General features: G+C 38.1%; 1 protein-coding gene across 1 annotated transcript in view; it reads left to right on the plus strand.

Annotated features, from left to right (window-relative positions):
- LOC129117810 (uncharacterized) overlaps positions 1-24,369 on the plus strand; it is a 114,876-nt gene that overhangs the window by 47,154 nt on the left and 43,353 nt on the right. Inside the window, exons 14-19 of the mRNA XM_077175949.1 lie at positions 1,420-1,581; positions 2,492-2,699; positions 3,336-3,439; positions 4,378-4,769; positions 10,381-10,492; positions 11,270-11,408. The gene's annotated coding sequence lies outside the window, so the exon portion shown is untranslated. The remainder of the gene's footprint in view (positions 1-1,419; positions 1,582-2,491; positions 2,700-3,335; positions 3,440-4,377; positions 4,770-10,380; positions 10,493-11,269; positions 11,409-24,369) is intronic.

Raw genomic sequence — 24,369 nt, forward strand, 5'->3', positions numbered from 1 at the left:
TTAAATACATATAGGCATTTCTTATTGACAAATATTCAAGTCTTATTAAATTCTGGCTTTCATCATCTCAAAATCAATAGCAGGTGTATCCCAAATGCATTACATTATTGACTGGACAAAAAAAATCTGGGTTAGATGAACAAAACTTTTGAGAAATCTTTTTCCTCTTGCTGAACAGTATTGAGTTTGCAGCAAATTCTCTGCTGTGCTGTAAGGATTTTCACCACTGTATTCCCTAAATGTTTCAAATGTTTTTGAACCCTTTGGTTCAAATTCCAGCTCTGAGACAGAGAATTTAGGCTGCTTGTTGAAGATGAGAGCCTCAGTCACTGTGACAATAATGAAGTTTTCCTTGAAATCCACCTGTTACTGTGGTTCATTTTGTGCAGAATACTCTCTGTGAGAATTTGAAAAACAAAAATATATGACCTAGGATGGAAGATTATTTGTTTTCCAGTCCTGGTTTAATAAATTCCTAGTGATTTCTGCAGGTTTTTATTTCCATGCACAAAATTGAAAGAGTGCAATTAGAAATCAAACTTCTGTGGATGATGAATCCGGTCATATGTATCTGTGAAATACTTCACTAAGTGGCAAAATTGAGGATCACATCGTACCAGAGTTCAGCATTATAATAATGCTCAATAAAAGTTGTTTTATTCTGTGTTTTCAACATGACTTAGCAGTTTTCTGTAGCTATTTTTTCCCTTACACATCTAAGGAAAGCAGTGCAGTTGGATAAAAATGATATAAACACAAAGTTTATGTCTCAATATTTTGCAGTTCTGATGAATACGTAAGGGTCTTTGAGTTAATTTGTTCACTGCTGCAGTAAATTTGTAACCCGATGGTCTCCACTGACCATCGTGTAAGCACCTCATTTTGGGGAATAGGCTGAAATTTAGCACAATCACTTTAGTATTCCTTTTTCTGGGAGATGATATTGCATTAGATTTGTGATTAAATGTCCTGATTAAATGAGATCTATCCTTCATATTTTTGCACTTTACATATTTGCGTAGAGATCTTCTTTAATCCTTCCCAAGAGAAGGAGAAAATAATCTACTCACTGATTAATTTTCTGAGTGTCAGATACCTGGGGATTTCACATTCAAAGCATTTCAGTTTCAAAGGATGCAGATTGGATGTGCTGTGAAATTTTCAGAAGCTGTGAAGTAGTCAATCAAGTAAATCAGCAAGACTTTTCTGGAATTCAGAATCCCAAGATGATATATTCTCAAAGACTATCTGTGAGTTTCACTCAATGCTACAGACTTCAATAGTTAAAAAAACCCCAACCTTGTACATGGTGAAATGTTTCAGAAATTTTAGCCACCGTGATTTTGAATTCTTGATTTTGTTAAATTTCAGTGTTGCTTCATTTGGTAGTAATTTTTATGCCTTTGTGTTACATTTCAGGGATATTTGGAAAAAACAGAAGAACATGGTCATACCTATGTTCCAGTAAAAGAATAACAAACTCTTCTATTTTATTAATGATTTGAATATGCCTGAAGTGGATAGATATGGAATTGTTCAGCCTCATGCATTGATTCAGCAGCATATTGATTATGGACACTGGTGAGCATTTGCTTCTTACCTAATATTATAATTGTTGTGCTGTAGTCCATGATGGCAACCATAAACCACAGAAAAAAACAGAAAGCTTAAAAATTAATTGATTAAAGAGGAAAGCATATGTTCCTGGGAAGTTATAAACTGTTTTAGAAGAGAGAAGCAGAAAGTGAAGGGGCTATGGAGTTTTGGAAGGAAAATCCTTCAGCTGCTTTTGATGGAGATGCTGGATGTTGGCCCCACTGATTGACTTTAGAGATGGCTGAGACACAGAAACTGAAACCCTAAATTGCAGGTGCTTAGCCTCTAACCCTCTATGTTTTCTTCACCTGTAAAAACAACAATTTCTTCGCCAGTAAAGATATCAGACAAAATCCATAGAAACTTTATGATGCTGCTTCAAATGAACAGTCTTTTTCTACCACGAGAATAAAAGCATAGAAGATGGCCACTGAAAATAATTCAATTGATTTGGGAGATTAAGGTAATTACAGAATCTCAGAATCTCAGAACTGTTGGGGTTGGAAGGGACCTCTGGAGATCATCTAGTCCAAGACATCAAGGCAGTGCCACCTAGAGTAGGTGACAACCTTCTTACTTTCCAAATGACAATTTAATTTTTTTGGCAATTAAAATATATTGTATTCCTTCACCAGAACCTGTGTAACTATAAAGTTTCCAGTCCAAAATCAACAGATAAGTGTTTTAGTGTTTTTAATTTTGTTACAGGAAGACCAATATTCTGTGTAAATACTTCACTGTTATCATAAATACATATTAGATTCTTGTTCAGATGTCATGTCTTCATGTCATCTCACACGAAGAAAATATGTGACTTACAAAGAAAACATTTTGAATTATCTGTACTGTTCTTGCATCTTTTAATGCAGATGAATTGTATAAATTTTTTCACTAGGTCAGACTTCATCCCATGAAGGAATGCACCAGGCATCAACTAAATATCTTGTTAAGGAACAAGCTGTAAAGATATAAAAAAAGGAAGTGACTACTCAAATCTGAAACATCTCTGGCTTGGAAAAATTGGTCAGGTCTAACTTGGTGACATGCAAAGCTAACGTCTCAATACTCTCCTGTTTACTTCCCAGAACTATATTCTTTTTGAGGTAGGAAACCTTTTATTCTTTCACAAAGATTTCAGAGTTAAGATCTCAAAATCCATAGTGCTTAAAAGGGCTGTTTCTTCTTTATTTTGAATGGTTTTGAATTCTTTTAAAACAAAATCTAGCCAAAAATTTTAAATTTCCATTTTTATAAAACAGATAAAATCAAAAAAAGTGCTGACCATGAATTTCAGGAATTTAATATAACTACTTAAGAATTCTAAAATAGAGTAAAATTCATTGCAAACACAAGGAAAGAAGGAGAATGCATTATTTTATGAAGTTCTGGGAAGGAAGGATTTGTTGATTTGAGGAGGGAATAACTGCATTATTAATGAATTTTCTTTTACAGTATTTCTTTTAAAGACCTGCTTGTCGTAGTTGACATGTCCACTAACATCTAAAGAAACAAGATTCTCTTCCTATTTGGACAAAAAGAATGCAAATTTCCAGCAACTCAGAGCCCTTTTAAAATTTATATTTGATTTGATTTGATTTATTTTTATTTTAATTTTTTATTTATTGTTTTATTTTTATTTATTTTATTTTATATTTTTATTTTATTTTTATTTGGTTTTAATTCTATTTTTAATTATTTTATTTTATTTTATTTTATTTTAATCTCTATCCACTTTTTAGGTGGCCTCCTTTTAATTCACCTGGACCTGTGTCTTCTGGAGAGACAGAAAAAGTATTGGATAACACAGTAAAGAGAGGAGCATGCCCCCTCATACTCCATGATGGTATTTGCTGGTATTTTTCTTATTGAGATCAGCTAATTTTCCTCTAATCTGTGATGAGTGATGGTTTTGTGCATTCTCAAAATGATTTGTACTTATTTTGACCATGCTTTGCTCCAAGTGCGTTTGGAGCCAGGTTCATTACCAAAAACCCTTTATCATCAGAAACTTTGTAAAAATGTGGTATCTTAATTGCAACAGAAATTCTGAACAAAATATTATGTGATAGAAAATGTGTGATTATTTTTAATTTTAAAATGTCAATCCCAATTCGATACTTCCGTGGACGTTTGCATTCCAGATTTCCTGTAGGACAGAACTGTTGATTATTCAACTGAGGTTAAGCCGGGAAATGCACAGTGCTTCAGTGTTTTGTCATTAATATTAATGAAGTTATATTTTCTTTCTCAGTTATGATAGGCAGAAGGTAACTATTAAAGAAATTCATAATTTTTAGTATGTTGCCTTTATGAATCCAGCTGCTGGCAGCTTCATTATTAAGCCTAAGCTCCATCTAGGGTTTGAAGTGTCATATTATAGCAATCCTGTATTTAATACATGAAATAATTACTATTTAGCTTTCCACTACAATAGGTAGCAGATGAAAGGGAATAGGAGAAAATATAGTGTTTGAAATTTAGTGCAGGTTGAAAATCTTGCTGTTCTTATAGCTAAATGGAAAGAGACACACTAGATTTATTATGACATTGAGAGTTCCCTGAATTGCAGGCTCATGTGGTCATCCACCTGTCAGATGTGCCCTTGGGGCTCATAACCAGACGTGCAACTGCTGTGGGACTGCATCATGGATGAGGCTAGAAATGAAGTATTTTCTGTGACACACAAGTAGATGTAAGCTCACCAGGCTGTCTCACCATTTAACACTTCATTGACTCTTATCTGCTGAGAGTCTTCATCTCTTTTTCCCTTTTTATTTTCAGAGATGTCGTGCAGTATTTGCCTCCAACTTCCTTTCTTCAGGTTCCCTGATTACCATCTACAGAAAGATAGCTGGCTTCCACTTCCAGCAACAAGCTTTTGTTCCACCAATAATCAAGAATATTTGAGCCACAGTACAAGCAGACACATATCTTCACCAGGCAAGGATTCAAAACTTCCCAGCAACTGATATGAGGTTCCAATGCATCCTAAATACGAGAGACCTCTCCAATGGCTTTCAGGTCTATATCATGGGCTAATGTACCTGACAACACTCTATTATTGCTGATCTTTACAATCTAATGATGGACATTGGATTGTGGATTAGTGAAGAACAGACGCTTTGTGTTCAAAATAGAAGACAGTCCCTTTCCTAAAGTGACCTAAAGATCAGGTGGGTAGGAAGCTGAGACAGAAAATGTATTTAGTTTAAATAGACCAATGATTTGCAAAGTTTGCTGTGCTTACTTTTTCAGTTGGTTGTTTTTTGACAAGAAAAGGTCAACATTTCAAGGGTCAAACAACTTTTGGAAGACTAGGTAGAACAAAACAGAGATTGAAGAAGCTCTGAAACAATAATCATAAAATCACCAATCATTTAAGTAGCAAAAGACTTCTAAGATTAACAGGACCAGCCATTAGTCTAGCACTGCCATGTCCACCCTTAAACCACGTACCTAAGTGCCACATCTACACATCTTTTAAATACCTCCAGGGATGGTGAGTCAACCACATCCTTGGTTATTCTGTTCTGGTGCTTGACAACCCTTTCCATGAATTAGGGTTTTCAAAGGGTAGCTGAACACCAGAGCAGAGATTCAAGACAGAGGGAAGGACATAATAGGGTCAGCAAATCCTGCCCTTGCTTGTAAAAACAGGTGAGTCTGATCCTGGTTTGTTTTTATCTGCTTTCCTGTTCCTTGGAGTGCAGCTCTGTTCTTTTACAGAATATCTTTTTTGTCTGCTCACCCCATGGATCACTGTGAAGGCAAGGAGGCAAGGGCTTGTCAGGTCCTCTTGTACACCACATACCTTGTTTTGGTGGGGTTGCACTATCTCATCACCTATGTTTGCATCCCTACTGTCATGGAAGTTGGGAAAGAAGGAAGTTTGAGGTGACAACTGAGAAAGTGCTAATTTTCATGATGATCTCTGTCCTGTTTTCTAGAGCAGTATTGAAAAACAGGACTAGTGACCATGGAAGGTCCTGGCAGTGCTGATGTTTCCGTGTGTCCTGTACTGCCCTGGAGCCTCAAGCCATAATGGCCCACTTAAGTGTGCCAGTCAGTGGAGAGCAGACATTTGTTTTAACTATATTTTCATGTTCAACTGGCTGGAGAACTTGCTAATTTTAGAGACATCCTGGTTCATGTTCAAGAATATATAGATTCAAGCACAATGTCTACTGGATATTTACTAAGGATAACTAATGTCTTTGCAGAATATATCAGTTAGTCTTCCTTAAGACATCCTATTTTGATGCCGGATGACAACATTGCAAAAGCAAATATTTTTTTTATCTTTAGGGTATTTTGTTTGCTTCACCCAAGTGCTTACAGCAACCAAATGATATTCATTATCTCTGGATATGAGTCAGCACATGTCTATGGGGATAAACTAGTGGAAAGCAAAGACTGTCATTTCTGTTATAAAATGGTGATGGACACTATAGACAAGTATTTTGAAGTATGTTGGTAGCTGGAAAGTATTTTGCCTTGTGCCAGCAAGTTAAAAACTGAGTGGTGACAGGTCTTGTTTCTTGGAGCTCTACATAGCTGTGGGGAGCTACTTGAGGAGTTCCTAGGGAGCTACATTGACATGCCTGCTTCTGTGAGCCCAGCCTTGTCTGAGGCTGCCATGCAGTGGGTGTAACTGGAATATCTACAAAGGGAACACGTAATCCATCATGATGCTGTGCTTGCATGAAGTCATTGCTTTCTGCTGTTCAGGGCTTGTTGCAGTGCACACTCGTAACACTCTTGATGGAAGGTTTATGCAGGGCACCATGCAGCAACAGAGCTGATAAATGGACTTTGTTGGTGCCCTTATGGAAGAGCAGACTGTGGCTCAGTGTTAAAAACAACCTCAATTTTTTTTGTTTGATCAGAGATTCACTGGGTTTTTTTGCACTCCACAGAAATTAACACCACTTATTTTCTGAGGCTGGAAAGATAATCTATAATGCTGTAGATAGTTTGCCTTATCTTTTAATGAGTTAATGATGTAGCAGGCCTTTATAAGAAAAGCAATATTTGTCTTTTGTTTCCAAGAAAGGGAAAATGTTTTTAAAATTAGATTAGTTCAAAGCAAGGACAGTACCTTAAGCATACAATAAATAACGCCACTACATAGCAGACCTGGAGTTGCTTTGCTGCCCAGCTGCTGTACCTTTTAAATCTAAACAAACCAGGACTTCTAAGTGTCATCATAGATTTATTTTATTTACCCATAACTTTTTTTCATACATATGCTTACCTTACCTCAGTTCAATGTAATTTGTGTTTTTTGTGTATATCTTAGTAATATATTAGTACCCATCATGGCTCCAAATCTCAGCTTCTGTTTCTAAAATCTGATTTACTACATTTGCTTTGTTTTCCTGCCCAGAAGAAAACCAGCCAGTTTTCAGAAGATGAGGATTTTGCTGAGTAAGTGAGGGACAGACTTCATTGTTGTTCCTTGTCATTATTTGTAATCTTTCTTCAACAGATACCATCACTGTGGTCATGTGTAATATCAGTGATTTCCAGAAAGAGACAGAGCCCCTGCTGGCAGAGATTAGCTTTGTTGAAGCAGTTTGTACTATTTGCAGTGTCAAATGGTTTAACACACAAACTTTTCTTCTCAGTGAGCTGTACTAGGATTTCAGTGTCATTGGCTTTCACTTTGCACATTATCAGACAGGAGGTATATAAGAGAAGGCACCCTTGACAAAGCAATCTATTGTAGGAGCTTCCCTCCAAGAGGATTAAAGAAATGCTTGAATTTCAAAGATAATCATGGGGACCTTTTATAGGGATTATAGATTTTTTTTTCTTAGCCTGATTTGGAGGTTGATGTGATAATCATCAGACCTGCAGAAAGAAGCCTTCTCAGGTATCACTAGCTTTGTTTGAAAATGTTGGTAAGCTATTATCTTCTCTCTAAAGTCTGGTGACTGAGAGTGGTATCTCAGTTTGGCAAACAAAGTGGCAGGGCGTCTTAGGCTTACAGTTTGGCAGTCCTGGAAAAGTGATTGTGAAATTAAATCCTGTAAGTTTTTATGGGGTCTTTTGATGGATCCATTGTGAAATGATGAATAAGGCTGACAAAGTTCTACAGTGAAGTCAAAGAGAATTTGCTTCCAGTAATGATTTGGTTGGACAGGTTTTTAGGTCTTTATTAGATGCAACCAGATTAGACACATTATCTCTTTATTTGAGAAGGTTCTCATCAATGTTTTTTTCAAGGCTTTTTTCAATAATTTTTTTCAGTGACGTGGGACATAAAGACAATGAAGGGGATATCTCAATGACGCATGTAGCAAAAATTAAGCAAAAAGGTCCAACCTACTGTCTTTAATCTCTGGTCTTTCTTCCCTTAGAATCTGTATCTGATGTTAAAAAAAAAAATAAATTGTGGAAATAATTTTAGATGCTTATATAAATTATTAGAATATAAAGTGCAAGAGATTTCTTTCAATGTCTCAAACATAGTTTTCTGTGGAAGGAATAACCTCAACAGACACATTTCAAAATTTTAGCAATTGGATCTCATCTAATTTTGGGCCAAGTCTTCATCTGGCCTCATTCCTCCTATGGTGTTCTATGATCAGCAAATAACAGCATGCTTTAATTAGTCTGGGAGAGATATTCCAAGAATTAATAAAGTTTGATGCAAATTTGTTGTTAAGTGGTTTATTGTCCTTTGGCCTTTGTGGTGCAAACTGCCAGATGTGAAATTCTCATGTGCTCCTACAGCCCAGTCAACCTCCCTTCAAGTTCACTGGGTCTCTCTTCTGTGTTCAGTCAGGGCCCATCAGATTCCTGGTGGGATGCTTTGGAGCAACTCAATGTAAAGAATGTGTAACCAGACAGCTCTGCTCCTTGGCAGACTTTCAATATTTGATAAAGGAAAAGAATGTTTCTTTCCACTTCCTCAAATATTGCAAGCAATAGAGAATACTGAGGTGAAGATAATGTACCTTTAGGTGTCAGGAGATTATCTCAAAAACAGACAAAAAAAAAGGAAAGAGGGGAGGGGTAGAAGGCTTGGTACAATTAAAAGGAATTTAGGAACTTCGCTGAGAAAGTTATTGAAGTTACTTTATGTTACTTTTACTTTATTGATGTTTTGTCATCAGGCACTGAATCAATCCTATCCTATAAGCTTCTAGGGGTTATGAACTTCTGATTGGAGTAGGTGGTAAACAGAGCTTGTCTGGACTGGCAGGATACATCTGTTCCCTGGAGGTTTTCCAAATTATGCAGAAGAAAGCAGGGCCTCAGGGTAAACTAATAGATATTATTTTAGTCTGTTGAGTTCACCACTTCAAGAATGTGTTTTGTTGTTGCACAAGCTCGATAAAATCACAGGCAAAACAGTGGAATTTACACTAACAACTCCTATGGTTCCTGTGGTTTCCAGCTGTACCTCTTTTCTTTATTTTTGAAAACTGGATGGTCAAAATATATTTTAGTGTCTCTCCCCTTATATGCTTCACAGAATTTTAGTAGTTTCTCCACTTTTTCCAAGGCAGCTGCTTCACATTTTACAAAGATGTGGTTGAAGTTTTGGTGTTTATAGTTAGTGATTTAGTATAAATTTTTGTGTGCCATTGAACATGTATTGGTTTAGGGGTGTAAAGTTAAAGTGGGTGAACATAGGAAAAAATGTTGTCCTTGTTGCATGTGATTCCCTTAGTCACATAAACAGTCCATATGCAATGATTAGGAATGTAATTGATTGAGATGCTCTTATTAGGTTTACAGACCATGCAAGGCTGAGCCCTGTGTGAGCAAACAGAAAAGGAGGGAACATTTTTGGTTTTTTTTCTGTGTGGACAAGCAACATTTCTGAATCTCAGATGTGGCTGAAGGAGGATCTGATTGTGGCCAAATTTGGTGGATGCCAGTCCCCAAAAAGCCCTTCTGTTTCCTTGGTCCAGGGCCAAACTACCACTGAGTATGTAGCTCAAGGCTTTCTCAGCCTCTGGTTTTCAGAGGAAAGTAGATGCTGTTCTGCTTTGAAAAAGGCAGTGTGCTCTTCAGTGTGTTCATGGTGTCCAACTTCTTGTGCCCTCCTTCCCTGGTCAAATGAGGTGCAGTGTAAGATGTGGACTTAAGTGGTCATTTCCTCCCTGCTGTTTCCAAGCAGGAAAATTTCTAAGCCTCTGTTAACGAGCCTGAAGATTTGCTTTGCTAGGTTTTGTGACAGCTTGGTCATAACAGCCAGCACTGACCTTATTCTGTATTTCAAATGTGGTCACTCTTGAATGCAACTGATGTGAGTTGGTTTCTTTCTGGAAACCCAAACCAAAAAAGCATTCCATGTTTATACCACATGGTCCCACACCATGTTTCCCTCAGGGCAGCAGTGGGTTTTGTTGGGTTTTTTTGCAGATAAGAAAGTTTTCCTAAATAAATTCACTTAAAAAAAAGGTCTTTCAGAAAAAAATAGAATTTAAAATGGACCCGATTCTTCAATGCCATTCCCACACATTTTTTGGTATGGTAATGGCTATTCTTGATGGGAGCTCTCATGGCTGCAATATCCCTTTTTAGTGCATTCGTGGGGAGAGTTCTTCAGTCTTTACCACTAGATAATGTCAAAACTTCAGTGACTGATACAGGGCAAAAAATGGCAAACTGCATTTGGAGGTTATACAGCAAATTAGTGACATGTAAATAAACAAAAAAAAAAGTAAAGAGAAGTCAGCAATGTGTTGCCCCCACAAACATGTATTTCACACTTTTTCTGTATCAACATTTTAACAGAATATGAGTGATTGCCTCCTTTCCTTACAGGTAGATCTTGCCAAGACAGGTGCCAAGAACATGCCCACAGTGTTTTTGCTGACAGATGCCCAAGTTCCAGATGAATGCTTTCTTGTGCTGATTAATGACTTGTTGGCATCAGGTGATTAAACCAACAAATTTCTTGAAAGATCTTTTCCAATGACAAATGATCTGTGTTTTCATTGAACTTTAAAGAGATTATTTCTCTTTCAGATATTTGTAGGGGGAGATTTTAGGGAGGCCATGTCAAGCCATCCAACCTGAGCATTGAGTCAAACTTGGTTAAGAAAGCATGACCTGTTGAGGAGACAAATTGCTTAGGCTTACCATGCAAAAGTGTATTGATCTAGGGGAAAATGAGAATGTTCCTTTGACTTGATGTCATTTTTGCTTTGGTGTGATTTCACTAACTTCAAGCAATGCTGCCATGACTGTACAAGTGTAGCATGTAGCAATGAAGCTTCACCCATGTTTGGAAAATTAGAGAATCTGGACTCTGAGTGTGGGGATAAAATGGAAGAAAAAACCACACCTCTGGACAGCTGGAGTGCATCTTGAAAGATTTTTTGTAAAGTTATATTTACTTTTGCAACCAGACTAGTAAACAATTTAAACAGCCTGTGACAAAAACAACCACCATTCTGAGGGGAACATAATTTAGAAGTGAACTCCCTATCAGGGAAAATTCAAAACAAAGTTGTTTTCTATTCCTTAAAAAAAAAAAAAAAATTTAAAAAATCCTTTTAGCAAAAAGACATAAGGAGAAGGAGAAGACTGGTTTTTTACTAGATATATGTAGCATCATACTGCTATGTGCTTAAACCACATTGGGCTAAATACCATGTAGAAAATTATTTGTCACATGTTACCTACCCCTTTGTCTTTTGTCTTTTCACAGGAGAGGCTCCAGATCTGTTCTGTGATGAAGACATGAAGGTCACAACTGCGGCAGTTAGAAAAGAAGTCTGAGCCTTGGGCCTGATGTACATCAGCAAACACTCGTGGAGGTGATTTTGAGGCTGTGGCTGCAGCAAAAAGTAAGGCATATTTCAGGGGCAAGAAACAGTGATGAGCTGATCAAAATAGCAACATATTTCAGTTATCTCATAACCCAGCATATGTTGGCATACTTCTCTTGAAAGCTTACTTACTGACGTGTGGCACCAAATTTGTGTCTCCTCTGTCACCCCTGTAATAACCTGCCTGTGTGGAGGTTGGTGTACACCAATCTTGCTCCTAGATCTGCTGTTGACTTCCTTCCTGTTCATAGGAAAGTCACACAGCTGCTCTGTGTCTCAGTTTCAGTCTTGGACATAATGAGAGAGAAGGTGCTCATGAGGAGTTTGTAGTGCTGTAATGCAATTGTAAATACTCTTTCTACTTTTGCACATAGTAATTCTGTACATGTACTCAACTCTCAAACTTTTGCACAAATGATTGGAATTTCATGGAAAATGTTAATTCTTTCTACTTTTCCAATGTCGTATAAAACTGGAAAAATTAAAGTACATCTGTAAAACTTTTTAGCAATACACGACATGATATCATAATTGCAACAAGTGTCTCACCTAAACTCTCTTTTAGAGACATTGTTTTGGAGGGAAATGTAGCTCTCTCCTGAGAGCTGGAGAGCAGTAGCTGGGAAAACTGGTTTTGCAGTGGCATCTTTAGGAACTTTCAGGTTGTGTAGGCTTCAATTCCCTCATCATCTGAAATACCTGTGTAGCTGATAAGAAAGTGAGAAGTCTGAAAACCATTAACCCTTAAGAATGAGAATGCTTTGGAAGGGATATCTGCCTCATACCTTTTGTATTTAAATGATCTCCTTGACTGGGGATTAGAAGAGCCTTCCCCTAGCAGATTATTCCACAATGAACTTCTATGCAGGATCTGTTTCTCAATTTTCTGAGCTGTTTAACCACCACTGTTCTAAAGAGCATTCTGATTTGACTATGAGTTTTTACCAAGTTCTTATACTTTATAACATACCACTTTCTCTTTTTTTCCCCCTTCCTCTTCTCCTTTTCCAATCCTGTTCAAGGTTCCCTCCTAACTCTAATTTTGTTACCATTACTTCTTCATTACACAAATTTATTTTGCAACTTAAAGGCCAATGGAGACTTCCATACAATCTAGTGTGACATATTCTGTATCATTTTCTATTTTACAGACTTCAGTGACATGTTCAGTAGTGGTGCTTACCTTCTGCATTTTTCTTTCTGACAGTGCTATTTGTCTCTGTTTCATTTACTCTTGAGTTTGTATATTTTTTTAAGAAAGGACGGGGAAAAATTATTCCTAATATCTCTCTTCATTTTCTTTCACAATTTTACCCTTTATGTTTTCCTTATTCCCACAGTAATTTCTTATTTTATTTTCTTTTCTGTCCTTTTGTTTCCTTTTCTTTTTAAGGGCTTTTTGAAAGCCAGCTTTCAAACTCCTTTTACCTTGCAACAATTTCATCAGTACCCTACTGTGCAAATTAGCACTTCTGGAGGCAAGAACAAGAGATACCTATTCATGTTGCAGGGGAGCAAAGTAGTGACATTATAGTAGTGAAGGAGACATAAATTTCATGAGTTAACACACTGCTAGATATCCATATGAAATTTTAGTTAGTGCAGGGTGACCTATCACCTCCTTATTTCCCTAGATTTGAAGAATAAAAGACTAATATAATGAGAAAGAGAACAAAAGGGTGAATTCAGACAGTTTCCTAATGTTAGAGCTCAGTGAAGTGATATAGTCTGATTTTTCCATTTCATTTTAGAAAAATCAACATCCTACATTGAGCCACATTTTCCCTTGATCTCACTTATAATCTTACATCCTGAAGAATCTGTAGCTCAAGAATCAAAACTACACAGTGCTGTTCTTTGAATCTCCTTGGTTTTGTGTTGGTTTTGTTTTGCTTGTATTCAAACTGGACATTGCAATCAGTTCTGCTGTCCATGTGCTGAGAACACATCTTGTAGGTGCAAATTTGAGTTGAAAGTATGGCAGGTGAAGACAATGGGTTGCACCATTATAAAATATGGGTCCACAACTGAAGTGTATCTGAGGACTGATAAGCACCTAAGAAATTCAAAAACTTTCATAGCAATTGATGAAATAAATTATAAAGGAAGAATGATGCTCAAGCAAAAAAAGTAAAGGTAATGTGCTGATGAGTCTAAGGCACACACAAGATGAGGCATTTCTGAAGCTCAGTGATTTACTTGAGTTATAGATTTTTTTAATATCCCAAATCTCTGTGCAGTAATCAGTCTTAAATACTCTGCACATCGCCAAAATTTCTTGGAAAAGTAAAGGCCAGAAGAAGCAATTATTTTTAAAAGCATGAATATGATGAGATCAGTCAGTCTTGCTGTCTCTGGAGCTGCATCTGATTGTACTTTTCTTTACACTACTTTATTGGTCATGGTAACCCTTCAGCTTTTCCCCAAAGATGTGAACACCATGCCTGAATGCCTCACAGCTGTCATGCCCTACACAAACATACTTTAATGAACTCTTTCCAGTAAGTACACTCTTTGCAGCATTTCATCTTTGCATGTTTCCCAGGTTCTCACTTCAGTCTCCTCAGTGCTCTTAAACATTACTATAGATTCCAAAATCAGACATGTTAAATCATTTTTCTTTTGAATTGAATCTCTGTTATTCAGTCCATGTGCAGCCAGTTTTCTTCATGAGCTGCTGATGGGTACTTCCAGTCCTTGCTCCTCCATCCTTGAGCAAGTTTCTTCATAGTGTATTTTCCTCATGTAATGTTTACAGTCCCTCAGTGGTTGTTGTGAAGTCCCAGCATTAAGAACTAAATTTTCTAGTTTTAGAGAAATGTCATTTCTCCAATTTCCTTCCAGTTTGGCATCACTACTTTAGTCATCACATCCTTATTATGTCTCCTCCTTCTATAGTCCTGTCAGGATTTAGCTGGCTCCCCATTTTCTATGGCATTTAGTAGTACAGTAATTTCATGCTTCAACCAGAATTAAAGTCAAACATAGGCAGAGTGGGCGTTGCCACAGGCAATCTTGTCCATATTTTTATGATTACTTTTCTTTTAAAGTATTGTCTTTCATTTCCAAATCCTCTTTCATTAGGACGCATTAGCCTTTTCCTTGTGGCTTGTCTTGCTACTGACAGAACATCTATTTTTATCTGTGAATCTGAGAGGAACTTGTGAAGCCCCATCAGAGCTCAGTTTTGGCCAGCTGTCATGGTTTTTCCTTCAAGGGCATAAATACACATCTCTCTGCTCGAGTGCTTAAATCTCAGCCAAGGAGAACTATGTCTTTAGGGTTTATGGTTCTATGTTAAACTAATACTGACCCCAGATTTGTTTTGGATTTTGGTTTGGGTTTATTTTTTGTTGTTTGTTTTGTTTGATTTAGTAGGGAGTAGCTATCAAGGATTTCTAAGTTCTGTAGCACAGAAAACATCTGTTTCTTCTGTTGGCAGGCTCTTACAGAGTTCCTGTTTCTGTATGAATAGCTCCAGGCTTTTCTGATTTGGATGTCAGCCATCTCTTCTTGAGCACTCAGAGAACTGACTTTTAAGGATACATCTGTATTAGTAAAATTATGAAGGGCATTTTGTGGTCCTGAGGACTAGTAGCATGAAAAGGCTGGTATCCATATGGCTTAGGTTCTCCCATGCTCTGCTCATAAAATGATGGTGGTGGTATAGAGCTGGTCAGGACTAATTGCTGATCTGTGCAGCTCCTGATTCCTGCCCCAGCACTGCTTAGTTTCATATGGGAAAGCCATGAGAATGCACTAACAGTTAAATAGGATGAGCCCCATCAGACCAGTGGCCAAGTATGTGCCAAGGTGCTGTTTAGTTTTCTGTATTGGTCTGTTCGAAGCACTTAGTGAACCTAGAGGGTCTGCATATTTGAGATGAGCAGGAGGAGGCTGAGCCAAAAAAATGAAGTGTAAGATGCAAATCTGTAGTGAGAGTGACCTGTGTGAGGCTCAAATGGACACTTGAGAAAACAGGGGGATGGTGTTCTTAGGAGCAGTGAATTCTACATGGAAGTTGATGCTGATTTCACAAGATAATGGTGCTTTTTTCCTCAATGATCATCTTCATTACTTCATTGTGTGTTTAAATCTCAAAAATCCTCAAAGAAAAGGATGTATCTATATTTGAAAACGTACTACATCTTTCTATTTCTAGATGAAATACCTTCATTGTGATATTTATATCCTGGTTGTCTTGCAAGACATTCTCCAGTTTTTACATGGAGAATTTCCTTTTCTCTGGGGTTTTTTCCCTCTGTCAAATTAAACTGTAATGTATGGCTTGGACAAAAGATAAATGTTTTCAAAATAAGACCTTCTTGCTTATTCAAAGATTGTACAAAATGTAGTCAGTAATAATTACTCAATTTTCCTCACAGCTCTCTTGCTAGCAGATCACATGGCATCTTCATTATTCTGCGTGCAAAGCAAGCAGTGCACAAGGTCCTTTGTAGTATAGGGAATTCACTGGGGAGAATGCAAATGAACCCTGAAAACATGCCATATCAAATCTATGCCTGGTGTGAATTTACCAAACTTCACTAAAGCTAAAGGAGAAAGAAGGGTTATGATGTGGTCAGGATCTAGTTACATGCTTTTTATGACTACCTTTTCAAGTATATGCTGTATCCTATATTTTTGTTCACAAAAAAGCAATTAACAAATAGTTATCTAATCAGGGTATTATATTATATCCAGGGCTGTGCTGGAATTTCCTGCCTAACAATACAGTATAGTAAAAATCTCTTAGCTATGTGTTTTAAAGAAAAATAATGGAAATTTTGAATAGTATGTCACAGTTTGAGCTCTAGGGCCAGATATTCCAAGAAGTAATTTATTAAATGATTGAGAAATTGTTCTACACTTCATTCTGTCACAATAAACTACAAAGTTTTTGTGTAAGTAATTCATTTTACCTCTTACTACATTTTTATTTGATTTGATAATTTCTCTTCATTCGCTGTAAGGTTCCTAGAATCCAGTTTTGCAGAATTCATTTACCTTCTCTTCTCTTAGCCTTTGTAACAGTTTAATGCAATTATTACCTACTACTTTGTAAACCTGTACTTGTAAGATTGTATTTACACATCTGAACACATCTGCCAAGGGCAAGCAGAGAACAGAGGAGTTCTGGGTATCACTTAGTATATCTAGAATTTAGATGCTAGAGTAAGGTTTAACGTAAACAATCCTAAAAGCCCTGTATTGCCTTTTCAGGGGTCTGCAGTTCATATAAACTAATGCAGCTCCTTATATGTAGAAGTAATTCTTCTAAATCACTTCTAACAAATTACAGTGGATAGGGAAAGCATCTTCTCCCCTAAAGTTCAGTGTAAGATTGATGTAATCATTCCATATAAACAATTTTTCAATAGTCAGGGAGATTAGAATATTACTTAGGATATAAGACTAAAGAAAATACTAAATTCTGATTTTTATTTTTTTTTGGCAAATGGCCCAAGGCTTTGATTTGAACTCTTCTTGCAGTCCAGTACTTAGAGAGTTAAGTCCAAATATGAGCAGTGTGAGGAGCGTAGGAGGGTATAGCAGATGAAACTTCAAGCAAGTCTGTGTATGGTTTGCAGCTTTGGAAGTGTGATAGATTCAGTTTGGCACCACTACTACAGCAAGGGCACTTGGACCAGCACATCAAAGCAGGGACAGATCTCTCCAAGCTCTCCACTGCTGCTGCTGCTGCCATAGCAGGGATGGTGTGCAGGCCTGAGAAGGTGGCCACTAGGGCAATGAAGAAGAGAAAATTGGATTCCCTGGGCTTCAACACCGCTCACCTTGAGTCTTGGTATTACAACTGAGCATAGAATTTTTTCAGAAAATGAGGTGTCATGGGGGAGAAACATCTAACTGAAGGATACATAGTGTAACCAAGAACCAAATTCAGAAAACTCAACAATGTTCAAGAGTCGTGAAAAAGATCTAGCAGATTCTTCCCCTACATTTTCTCTTCTTCTCTGATTCAGAGATTTGTGGTAGAGACCATTTATTCTCATATCTTTTTGATTTTTTTTCTTCTGTGTGTGCCCATCTTTATCATCAACAGTAAATCCCAAGATCTTTCTGTGCCTTTGTACAGTTTCAGCATAATTTTCACCACTTGACTAGAATTCTACATGGGCATTTCTGCCACTTGCCTCTTCAAACAGTCAAAATAGATGATTTCTTCTGTACCTTAAGTACCTTAAGAATTTTTAACATTCCTGGACAACCTGGGTATTTTTTGTTTGACTTGGTTCTACTATCTAGGTTATTTGCATAAATTCCTGTCTTATGTTTTCTAGTGCAGATATGTATTTTTAGAAACTATGAGACAGTGGCAATTCTTTTCCATTTGCTATTTTATCTTCTTTCCAGATACCACTGAACCATTTTCCATTGTTGGTATCTTTGCATCACTTTATGTCTTCTGAATGCTTTAAAACTCAGTGAATTATTGAGCCAGGTCAACCTCTTACTTTCATTGCTTCTTTTTTTTTACTTCTTTTCTTTCAATTCTCTGCTCTTCTTCCTTTTTTTGTCCAGTTTTCTCTTATAGGAATGTCAGTTCCCAATTAGCCTAAAGGTAAAATAAGCTTCTCACTTCCCTGTCATGCCTGATGGCTCTCCTGGCTCTTGTGGCTGTTGGACAAGTTATAAACTCTTATGAAACCTTTTGGATGTTTTCTATTGGAATCAACAACATCAGTGACATATGGTTTGAGAGACCCTGCACAATAAAAATAGTTCCTTTTGTAAGAAGCATAGAGGAGAGATTCCATTCCTGTCTTAATAACCTGATGTCTGTCATTTTACCAATTAACCAAGAGCATGTACAATGGCCAAAGCATGTGCTAACTGCAATAAGCAGGTTCACAGGATCTGCTGAGGACTAGAATAAATCTTCCTTCTCAAATGTGAGCTGCTTTGTGTAGACCTGGTGATATCAAGACCCAGTCACAGTTTTATTTTCCCTTGAATATTTTGGCCTACCCTTTTCGTACATCTCTTTCCACTTTTATTAAGAATGATCCCTTAAAATTCCCATGCAAGCTAAGATCCAAATCTCCTTTTCTTCCTGCTCTTTTAGAGGGGTCGCACAGCACAAAAAGAGGCTTGAATAGATTTAGGTACTCAATTACTCATTAACGGGGTTTCTGTCACCATGACCAGCTGAATGTGCACCTTCTGTCTGTCTGCATGCCAGCCAGTCCCTGTGCCCGCCTTATCATCTATACCTACCAAACTGAGAAACTGATACCAACGTGGAGACAGCAAAAGGAAGCTGCAAAAGTGCCATGTTTGTATAAGAGAAAAGGAGCAAAACCTATTTGCCCAAGGTTGCTGACAAAGTTTATTAGCTGCCAAATTTGGCTTGGAGCCTCAGCTGTGTACTGGCTGGTGCTGAACCACAGTTCATTGCACGCCTCTCTCTGATGGCCTCAACTTGCCCTGTGATTCTTTTCTCTCCCTGTTCCCTCCCTCCTCTCTGCAGATTGTCCCGTGTTCCTGTCCTGGCACTGCCATGCTGCGAGCATGAGCTGGGAACTTCCCAGCCCTAGTTAAGTGCCCTGCTATTGACTGGCTTCCTGAGTAGCCATGGGAAGCCCTTCCTGAGTAGCCATGGGAAGCAGCAGGAGGTTCATTGAGGAAGCTGAGGGGGTCGAGTTACAGTTTCAATCTCATCAGTTTCCTAAGAAAGCAGTGGAGATCACTGAAAGATCGATAACTGAATAAGCTGGGAAAAAACAACACTCTTTTTACTCCTTGCTGCATACTTATTGCCTTTGGTGTTGTTCAACTTCATCCCTGCTAAAAGTTGAATTTCAATGGTATGTTACTGCCTGATTCCTTCAGATTTCAGGGAGCTGTCTAGCACAGGCAGAGAAGTGAGGAAAAGAGAAGCACATAATTCATAACACTGTCTTTGCAGAATCGTTCCATTCAAGAAGGATTGGAAGGAATCTATAAGATCTTACAGACACAGAGTTCATTTAACCCTTTCCAATGCAGTTAAATATACTCACTAGAGCTGTAGCAATTAAGGCTGAAATGTTGCTCTGCACAGTCCAGGTGAACCAAAGACTTCTCCATCTATTCAGCAATTAGACAGGTAGAAGTTTCCCCTGGAAGGGCAATCCATGGCACCACATGGCAAATGCATTTAGCACTTTAATATCTGGGCAATTATTCTGTTCTTGCCACTGATTGATGCAGAGTGTGACATGTTTGTTTTCAGAAAAAAACCCCAAACAAACCACATGCATTAATGAGTTTCTCTTCAGGGGAAAGGAATATTCTCAGATTCTTCTATGAGTTTTAGCAAGCTGCCTCTGATGTCCTTCCCAGCACGGGAAAACCTGTAGCAACCTCCATGCTGGCAGTGAGACTGCTGGAGTTATTCACATAGACCTGGAAAATGCTTTCTCTCCTTCAGAGACTGCCATTGCAGAAGTTTCATTCTGGAGTGCTCTTATATTTGAGACCATTTATTTTTATTGGGGGGTTTTAATCAGGTAAGACTGAGGATTTCAGGAATTCCCAAGGAAGGGCCTGTTGAGTGCTGCACCAGCCAGCTGCATTTGCAGTGTTCACCCTGCTTTCAGACCCATACAAAATGCAGCAAGAGTCGTGAAGCGAAGGTGAAGGGGAGGGAAGGGATGTCTGGTGCTGCTTGCAGGGAGCGGGCGGGCGCTGCCGCTGCCCGGGGCCGTGCGGGGAGCGGGGATGCGGGGCCCGCCCGCTCCAGGCTCCCGGGCTGCGCTCCTGCGGCGCTCCCGCGGCACACGGATGCCGCCTGTAGGACTGCGAGAGATGCTTGCAAATAAACCTGGCGCTTGTATGTTCCATCAGCTGCGCCTGCTTTATTTTAACAGACTTCTAGTGTCATCGGGATAGTTATTTGTTGTCTGGTGAGCTCGGGGGGGATATCCAAGTGCATTTATTTTTGATGTGATACCAACTTCTTATTTGAAAGAAACAGATATGATTGCATGGAGAAAAGAGGTTTTTGGTTGTTTGGTTTTTTTTTTAATTTAAGCATTATGTTCCTCAACACTTCTTTTCTTTTTAGACAATTTATAAAGATTTCTCTGATCTTAGCAACTGTTAGCGAGTTTATTCTTTCCTATTGGTATTAACTGCTCCTGGTAAGTATCTGCCTTGTTTCGTTCCCAGCAAGAGAAATAAATGTCAACTAACAGAGTAACATGATGCTTTATTGACAGGGAATTAAGGGGTTTGTGTCATCAATGTACGTAAAGCAGTACTGGGTGCATGAGTCATGTGCAGCCGATGGGAAGACCAAAAACCAAAGAGCAGAATGCAAAAAATAATAGGATGAGGCAGGGCAAAGGTTTTAAAGTGATGGGGAAAGGGTCCTCAGAACCCTTTGAGATAACAGAGAAGGTGTGTCATTGTTATGGGTGGAGAGAGAAGGGGAGACAGGAAGAAAAAGCAAAACCAAACTAGAATGGTAGGAGAGGTGTAAAGCAAAGGGTCTGAGGAGGAGCAAAAGGAAAGTCAAGGGAGAGTGACCAAGTTAGTAAAGGGAGGGGCAACAGGACAATTGCAGAGATGCATTAGGGTATCAAAAGAATGAGAGGGGCTGGGTGGAAAAGACCACCCTGAAGAAGAGGGAATCTTAAGAGTGTGCTATTCCCTCTCCATCAAAGATTTATAGGAGGTGGTGTCCCCTCCTTCTCTCTAGTGCTGCTGTGTTCATGTTTCATTTTGCTTGCTCCATTTTAGATACTTCAGGAAAGTCCTTTGTTCGTTCTCAGCACAGAACTCTTGTTAGCTAGTGCTCACCTGCGCCTGGATGGTGCTGTTCCTTATCATTGATCAGCAATGTGAGGTCTGCTACCGAGTGATTATTTTGGCATAATTGACACTTAGCTTCTAATTGTCTTTTTCACACTTCCAAAAAAATTGAGCAATAGTAGTTGATAAAGGATTTTTTGTTTAATGCTATATAACAATATTACAGATTAATTTTATTTAGGGTCGCTTGAAATTAAGCTAATGTATTTTCTTCTCTTAAAAGTTCAATACAAATATGGCATCATGTTTATATTGGTTTAATAAAACATGGACAATTTCTGAGTTCAAATGGTGAAGGAAAACCATAAAAAACTCCCAGTGATTATGAGAAGGAAGTTTTGGGGGGTTCAGTTTGGGTTTTTCTTTTCCTCTAGCTCTTTATTTCCAAAAAACAATTGCCCTTCTGGAAGATACAGTTTATCCAGGGAAAGTGGTTTAGGTTGAGCTCAGCAGGGAGATGGTGAGCAGCATGGTCAGTATGTTCTATGAAGAACATGCTTGAACATGCTGCTGTGAACATCCTTTTTACCCTGGGTGAAAGTGTCTGAACAGAAGCAGCAGTGATCCCCCCTAATCGTGGTGCCTGTTGAAAGCAGGCATTGCAAGACCCTTTTCACCTGGAAGGATAGGGGTCAATGTGTGGGCCAAGGACAAGAAACAGTGAGTTCAGAGGTATTTGAAGGGAAATGGAAAGTATCAGAAATTTAATCAATTCTGATGTCTTTGATTTCTTGGGGGAGAGGAGAGGAAAAGAGCCCTCTTCTGTTTCAGCACTGGAATTGCTAAGCTTCATTTTAAAAGAGCACAAGAAAAGAACAGGGTGTAGCAGTTCTGAAATCCATGTACTGAGTTTCATGAGATTACAAAGGTGCTTTTATACCTCATTTGATATAAGATATGGTCTACAGTACTTTAAAATAATCTGTGTCCAAATTCATCATGACAGGCACCCTCCCTTTCTTACTTTCATCCGGTGTCACATATCACTCAGTGCAGAATAAAAGGATCAGGATTCTTTAATTCACCTCTTTGAAAATAACAGCCGTGTACATCTCTATGATCTTTGAGTATTTTATTGTTGCTGTCTTTTATGCTGCTTTTCTGCTGCTTAGCACCCACCATTAAACATACCAAGGATAAATTCCTTATGCTCTTAGCTCATCATACTCCAAGGTATTTTACAACGTTCAGTGTGGCAAAGAGGCCACCTGGAGTAAAATTTAGTTTCCTCTCTTTGCCTCTGAAACTCCTCCCTGTCCACCCACTCACACTTCCCAGTTACCTTTTCCTTCTAGCAAACATTGACTTGGCTTTTTTTCCTCAGTTTTGATAATTGCCTGCAACATGTGTTCATTTTCAGTGATTTTGGTCTTTTTTGTTCTTCACTTGGCATGTTTCAGCTAGCTCAACCTAACTGCAAAGAGTTAAGATATATATATTTGATAGTAATGACTATTTTACATCCTGAGAAAAGGTGGAGGGAGGAGGCAGGCAAAATTCCTGTATAAACTATTTGTAACTTGCCTTGAGGTTTTTTTTATGTTTAAAGTCAATCAGCCAAGGCCTAGAGTAGAGAGATTGTAGAAGAATGAGCCTACTTCACCCTCATATTTTCTTTCAAAATGTATATAGGTTTAATGCTCAGTTGTCTTTAGCACTAATGAATGGTTTTGATTTGTACCAGCCTAATCTTCATTTTTGGCTTCAAGCTACTTTATGTTTTCTAGTGAACTGCTGTTAAATCAGATTTTGTTACTGTATCAACTCTTTTTTGTTTGCTTTTTTTCCCCCCCTGTAAAGAAGGCTAAATTAGCAATAATAATTTCCTTTGCCTACAACCCTGAATGGGCATATATTGAAAAGTACAATGTAGTATTATAAAAAAAAAATCCTGGAGATAAATGAATGGCAGAATAAATAATTTATGCTAATGAAATTACTGCAATTAGTAGTTCCACAATGACCCTTTTAAAAGCCACAGCTGTTAATGTCAGGAAGTGCTGTCACCGCTGACCTTATCATAAGAGAAAGTGACAAATTGAAAATGCAGGGAAGACCAATCCTCAAAGAGGTCTGTTCGGGAACGATTAGTGTTTTCTGAAAACCAGTGTGAATTACAACCAGCTGCTCTCTGGCTCGGCGTGGCTCCCATGCTGTGCCATTTTGTTAAGCTCCATAACAATAGTTATTTTGCCCCATTGAGACGAGTTGTCTCGGGCCACTTCCAGCTCTACCGGAACCCACTCCGTCCCTCACTGATTTACAAATGAAACTGTTGTTAGAGGGCTTTTCAGGGCTGCTGAGTAGAGACCCCTCATAAGGATCATGTGTGAGGAGGTTGTCTTTCATTGGGAAGAGCTGTACTGCAGGGTGCGTGTGTGTCGCAAACAATGAAAAAAGGAGAAAAGGGCTGAAATGCATTTCAGTTGGAAGCTAAATGCTGCTCAAATCTGCATAAAATGCCTATTCCTGCTGACTACCCTTGCTTCTACAAACGATTTTTTAAAAGATGAATTTGTACTACATTGCTTCCACTAATGATGTTCTGGTTTTTTCCTATTTGTAGAGCAATTTGCCTCTGCTCTCCCAAAATGCAAATTATTCTTTATTTAGTTCTTGCTTTAATTTCTGTTTTTCTGATCACAGGTGAAATAAGTATTCTTCTAAACTAGCTCTGAAAAGGCACAAGGAAATAATGAGTTTTCTTACTGAGAAAAATGGCAAGCCTTTCTGCATCAACCTGATTGTAATATTAATGATGTAGGCTTAAAACATTTGACTGCATCAACAGCCACTCATGAGCAATTTTCCCAAAGTTCCCTAAGCATTATTGACAATGCTTTGGTAAATTATGTGTGACTTTCCTAAGAGTTGGTGTAGCTCATTTAATTCATATTAATTGATTTTTAGGCTTCCCTTGATTAATTGAACTGGGTTCGTCTTGTAGAGAATGCAATAAATAATCATTAAAATGAGGGAGATGTGACTCCACAAATGATAAAGTTTAAGTGTGCTAGAAGTCATAGAGGACAAAATGAAAGTTAGTTACAGTGATGAAGTTAAATGGGTTTTCTTAGTATTTCCCTTTTAATTTTGCATTCAGTACTCTTGTTTAGACATGTATGTGAATTTATACTATTAGTATATGTGGATAGGGTCC

This window comes from Agelaius phoeniceus, chromosome 1 (assembly GCF_051311805.1).
Source record: "Agelaius phoeniceus isolate bAgePho1 chromosome 1, bAgePho1.hap1, whole genome shotgun sequence".
Taxonomy (NCBI): Eukaryota; Metazoa; Chordata; class Aves; order Passeriformes; family Icteridae; genus Agelaius; species Agelaius phoeniceus.